The sequence below is a fragment of the Miniopterus schreibersii genome (assembly GCF_964146895.1).
Source record: "Miniopterus schreibersii genome assembly, chromosome: 5".
In the NCBI taxonomy this organism is placed as follows: domain Eukaryota; kingdom Metazoa; phylum Chordata; class Mammalia; order Chiroptera; family Miniopteridae; genus Miniopterus; species Miniopterus schreibersii.
The window spans coordinates 20,683,814-20,689,970 of NC_138106.1; the positions used below are offsets into that span (position 1 = coordinate 20,683,814).

At 46.1% G+C, this 6,157-nt stretch overlaps 1 protein-coding gene across 1 annotated transcript in view; it reads left to right on the top strand.

Annotated features, from left to right (window-relative positions):
• Window positions 1–296: 296 nt before the first annotated feature.
• The window catches only part of SCHIP1 (schwannomin interacting protein 1), a 125,715-nt gene continuing 119,854 nt past the window's right edge, over window positions 297–6,157 (top strand). Inside the window, exon 1 of the mRNA XM_081138578.1 lies at window positions 297–316. The gene's annotated coding sequence lies outside the window, so the exon portion shown is untranslated. The remainder of the gene's footprint in view (window positions 317–6,157) is intronic.

Here is a 6,157-nt window from a genome sequence, read left to right on the forward strand (position 1 = left end):
GTTTTCTGACCTTTGAAAAGAGCCTGCAAAACACCATTCTCGGGCCTTATCCAGCAGGTATTAAACTGCCTACTATGTACAGAACCTCTGGGACTGACAGCTTCCAGATTCCCCCAGAAGGCTCAAGCCTCAGCAATACCAAGAGAAGGAAGGCGCTGGTTTGCTTGACCAGGTTTCAAAAGCAGTCCCGGGAAACTGTCTTCCTTATATGGTGAAAGGCGCCCTGTCCCTTTAAGGCCAAGAGACTCGGCTGCAGACGGTCCCTGGGAAGTTTGCGGGCGGCCCCATCCTACGTCTGGTCCTTGCAGCTGTGCAGGTGAGCTTCCAAACCTCTCTCCCCAGTTCGCCCTCTACAATCCCTCTCATCTCCTGGCCGGTTGGAAATGCTCCTATAGAAGGCTAGTGAAGGTCAGGGTCGTTGCTTGAAGAAGTTTGAGTTGAAGGAAAAAACAAGGTTACTAGGGAAATGTGCAGTGATGCAGCCGGTGAAGATGCTTCTAACTTCCAGCAGGGAGAAGGCAGCAAGGTTGCAGAGGCCCTGGGGCATTCCAGGGCAGGGCAGGGGAGGCCAGCTCAGCAGGGGGAGAGGAGCAGACTCCAGGTAAGACCCTGCAGGGGTTAGTTTAGACCCCCGAGCTATAGAAACCTTCTCCCTGCTGCAAGTTTAAACCAAACATAGCCGGGAAGAAATAATGTTCTTGCAAGTGCTGAACGCTTTGCAGGAGCTGGAGCTACAGGGCTCGCTGCAGCTGAGAAAGTACGCGGGAATGTTTGCAGCTTCTGCTGGCGGGGAAGGCTGCAGCCTTAACCCTCCGTGCAGCCTGGCTGGTTTGCACAGAGCGGGGTGGGCGTGAGGGTGCCTATTGCAGTAGGAGGCTAAATAAATGAGTGAGACTGGGACTGTAGAAACGCATCTCTGGTATCCCCACAGTACCACCCGCAGAGAAGAGAGCTCTCTCAGAGAAATTGTGTGTCATTAACAAGAAAGGGCTGGAGGAAATCTCATTTAAGCTGATTATTGCTCTGTCATTTACAAATTCAGTTGCCTGATTTCTTTGCTACTGTGGCCTGGAGCCTGCAAAGATATTAATTTGAAATGAACTAATAGAACTTTTTAACAGGTAAAGATGTGCTAGCAGAAGGACATGTCTCTGAAAGGCTGAGATGGATACAGTTAGGGTTGGGACGTTATTGATAGACTAGAAAGGGGTGGGCATAGCTAGAAGGAGAAACACTCGCTGGTCATTTTACAACGTATCCAACGCCCTTTCACTGAACCCATTCATCAGCTACAGCGGAAAAAGAAGTTCGCCCAGGAATTTTAAAAGAGATGCTAAATTATAGGGCTTGGGGTTGTCTTCCTCCTGGTCGAGTCTGGGCCATTCATCCTTCAGAAGCCAGTTGTTTCTCTACAGTTGTTGGGGGGTGGGGAGGGGGAGTGAAAACAGAGGCGGATTAAAATTCCTTACATACTCCATGCCTTTAAAATATTCATTCATCTGAGTAGTCACTGAAGAATTCTTTTTATTATTAACTAACAAGTGCTCTATCCACTTGTTTTCTAAAGACAGAATGCTCATGAAAAGGGGTTTTGTTTTATCAACAGAGGGTTGTTAGTGCAAGGGCCCCTCTCTTCTCACTTCGGATGGGTGGGCAAAGTGCTGATATTGTTCACTGAATAGAAAGAGCTGTTCTTGACTCTAAAAGTCACACAGGACTCCACTTGGGCCTTACCCATTCAGAATCGCCGATGCCCTGAGCAAAAAAGTTAACTTCTGCATTTACAATCTGGAAGACTGTACAGTGCGTGGGTATAACTTTGCTTCATTTTCTATCAGGCTAAATCCAGAGAGCAGTGTCAGATTTACTGCCTTCAAATAGGAATGCTGCCAAGAAAAACAAAATCTCATCCCCAAAGCTGGAAAGTCTCGAAAAGTAACATACTGTGATCTTTCATAAGCTAAATCAAGGCATTTAAAAGAAAAAAGATGTGACTGCATGAACATTTCACACGGTGGCCCTCGGTCGCATTTGACTGTATAACTTCATGCAAGCTATTTATTTTATCTGTGCCTCAGTTTCCTCGCCACTAAAATTGTGCGTTTGTGGGAGGGACTGTTCTTTTGGGGGGGGGAGGGGCATGGATGTTTTCAATTGGACCTGGAATTGAGAAGATCTGGGTTAAATTTCCAGTCCCTTCATTTATTTCATAACCTTAGGCAAGTTACACAGCCAGCCTGAAACTCGGTTTCCTTACCTGTAAAAAATAATAATAATAATTAACAATGTCACTAGAATTAAAGGAACCTAGAGCCCAGTAGAGCTTCTGTAAATGTTATTTTTTATTCCTTTCTTTTTCTGCGACTTAGGAGACTGTATCATTCCTTGGGGGAGAAAATGAGTTTTGAGAACAGGACTAGCTGGGTAGCAGCACAACTTTAGAACCACAGCTCAGCCCCTCCTCTCACCCTCCTTCAAGACAGGATGCCCATAAAAATCTAGGTGGATCCTTAGTTGTGGCTTTTGAAGGATGCCCTGTGTAGATCACCACTCAGCACCGAAAATTGAAAGTTTCCATGTTTAATGTTATCCTCTTGCTAAATAAGTAAAGCAAATATGTTTGGGACAGGGTCTCACCGAGGGGGAGCTGTCTTGTCATCTGTTAGAGTAAACTAAATATTCTGTAAACATGTGCAAACAGCCCAAAATAAATCTAAAGAAAGAAAGAAAAAGGAGGCCCATCTCCCTAGGAAACCTACTCCTAATTATTAGCCAGGTCATTGTTTGGAAGTTCTTCTTAAACCAAACCCACTTCCAGTTATTTTGTGTTCAGAGACACAGTTGGTTGTTTTCCTCTGGTATAAAAATATTCCATATGCTTGAAGAACAACAGTCAACCATCCTAGAGTCTCAACAAAGGTGGTCGTTCCAAAAGTAAGTTTAAAAAGCATTTTTAAAGGCCCTTTCTTTGTTATTATAAGGCACCTCTTGCAAGTGAATCAGTAATAAGCAATTGCTACTTTCTGTGAAATCTTGTAGCACAGCTGTGTTTAAGCACAGACTGGTGTTACTGTCGGGTTTCCACTATTTACTGAAGGTGGCTTTAAGAGCAGGTTTGTCATACTTGCAACGCGCTGTGTATGACACGCTTTTAAACTGAACACATTCTCTCCACCAGCTTACAAAGTTGGTGATAAATTTCAGCAGCAGAAACATTTCATAGGAAGTACAAACCGTAGCGCATACATCAGCTGGGAACTGAGAGCTGCATTTTTAAATAAAGTACAGGCAGGTCCCCCCCCCCCCCCGTGGCCAATCTTCTAGTCACCGGATTAGCACCGCCTGCCTGGAGACTGAGGTTTAGAGCCCACACTTGGCTTGGCTTTGGGTGGCGAACACACAATGCCCTACACAGCTGATGGATTATAGAATCGTGCACTGGAAACCTAGATAGCTTTATTAACCAATGTCACCCCAAAAAGTCAATAAAATCTTTTTAAAGAAAACCCACACTTGGCCACTTAAAGTGGCTGTGGACCCTGGGCCCGTTCCTCCCGTGTCTGAGCCTCAGGTCTGTGGTCTGCCTCAAGGAATGATGATACTACGCACCCGGGGTGGGAAACACGGGGGGATGTTGGCGGTGTAGGCGCCTAATAATTGTGCTGGATCCTGTACTTTAATAAGCAGATACTAACCTTAGATCTTGTCTACACCCTTCAGAACATCTGCAAGTATGAGTATGTGCCTAAGGATGTGTAAATTAAATTTTTAATAAAAATTTAAGTTTCTAATTAGGTGGAACCAAAAAGAAGCAGGTGCTAAGTCGGTCGTAGATCTGGCTGAGGGGGTTAACTTCGGAAACAGTCGTGAAATCCACTGAGTCACGGGGGCTTTGGAACAATTATGTTCTTTAATAATATGTTTTAACCATTGATGCCGCGGGAAGTACTTGTGTGTCCTGTTCACCAGCAGAAGAGCTGGAGTGGGGGAAGCAAGTGGTCTAGGTTGAACCGCCGGAGTAAAGAAATCCTGGTGGGGTTGCAGCTCTTGACACATCTTTGACTCCCCTTCCCCCCACCCCCCACTATTTACCTTGACCTTGTCAGGTGATTCATTCATGAAATCACCAAGCTGAGGAAGCTTGAGGAAGTGTCTAGACCAGCTTCTTGCCTTTAGTCAAAGTGGCACTTGAAACAACCAAGAGCGGTGGCCACCTACGTCTGCGCTGGGAAGGAGCCATTCAAGCTCAGTCTGTTCTCTTGCTGCACTGGGACTGCATCTGGGAAGCTGTGCCTTCAATTCGCCTGACCGTGTAATACAAGCCCACTTTCTCTGAGCGTGCTCTGGGTCTGCCCTGTATGTTGTGACAAATTGCTGCTCTGCCTGCGGGGCGGGGCGTGCTGATGTGGCCACAGCCTCTGCGGGGGCAGCCTGCACTCCTTGCGTCCTGCCTGGTTAATCACCAGGTGAGCACGCATTCTCCTCCCATGACTTCATCGCGGCTATTCTCCCTCACCCCGCCCCTCTCCACGGCAGTGATTCCCAAGCTAGAATTACCTGGAAGGCTTATTCATGCAGTGCAGGGACCCCTCCCCAGAGTTCCTGATCTGTAGGTCTGGGCTGGGACCTGGATATTTGCAATTTGTGACAAGTTTGCAGGTGGTCTGGGGATCACACTTTGGGAACCACTCCTCTAGGCCAACACTCAACCTCACTCACCTCCTCCATTCTTGGGGGTGAAATAGAGCCTTCTGCTCACCACAGTTATATGTTCCGTGTTCACTGGATTCTGATTGCAGCAAGCAATGTGCTAAACACTTTACGTATATTATTTGCAATTGTCCCCAGCAACCCTGCGAGCTTGGTATCATAACTCAAACAGAATAAGGCTAAGTAACTAAGATGTCACAAGTGATAAGGAGCAGATCTGGTATCCAGACTCGGGCTTTGCTCTTTCCACTACTCCAGGGCTGGCAGATAGACGTCTAACTCTGAGTCCCTGGCAGCAGCTGCCTGGAGCCCCAGGTGGGCTGGTGCTCAGCAAGGGGGAGCTCTGGAGTTGGTAAGCTGCGCCCACTGGACGTGGGGGGTGGAGAGGGGCAGTGCGGGTGCCACGTACTTGCTGGCCCCTGCTGTGCCCTGTTCGGGGATCAAGATTTGATAGCTACTAGAATCAGATGAGAGATGGGTATTCAAATTTGGGGAACAATAAGACGTATTTCCTTTTTCTCCCCCTTCTCTGAAGGGCGAACTTAAGTTTTTGAGCCTAAATTTGAGAAAGTATCATAACCTGTAAAGTAAAATAAAGTGCAACTGGTATATAACTAGTAGTCACCATCAAGGACATTTCGCCTTAAAATGGTGGGGACAAGAGAATTATATCCATTATAGACTTTGTATGTTATGTGTCTTTCAGCATGACCTATCTAATGGATTGCCTTATACTGAAATCATCCACTGTGACTTAATAAGGAAGTAATGACATTTCCAGTTTTCTCCCTCCCCCGTCATTAATATTCAGTGTGGGATTTGTTACTTGTAGTGTCTTCTGAAAAATGAATTTGACAGTGCTTTTCTGCTTCTTGCTAACATTTGTTATGTAGGTGATTAAGTGACATATAACTTTATGGCATCTATTATTTAATCAACAAGTATTTTTAAAATGTATCTCAGGGCACTGGGCTTAGAGAAGCAAACAAAATAGACTGCTCTCATGGAACTTACATTCTAGGGAGGAGAGACAGACAATAAATAAGTGAACAGGGAAGAAAAAGGTGCATAGTAATAAATGTACAGAGTGACTGTGTGTGTATGTGTGTGTGTGTGTGTGTGTGTGTGTGCACGCATTGCTGTTTTACATGGGGTGGTCAAGGAAGGACTATCTGAGGAGGTGACATTTAAGCTAAGACTTGAATGTGGAAAAAGAGCCAAACAGGGATAGTCTGGGATTGAAGCAGTCCAGGCAGAGAAAATAGCCTGTGCAAAGGTCCTGAGGTTGAAGGTAGGCAGAGGCCAGATCAAGTAGACTAGCTGGCTTTTTCGGCCGGGGGTGATGCACTCCCCTACCCCTGCCTGGAGAGTATTTGAAGATGTGCAGGTGGTGATCTGGATGCAAAATGCTGGAGCTGAGGACAGAGCACTGTTGGCTTTTAGTGGG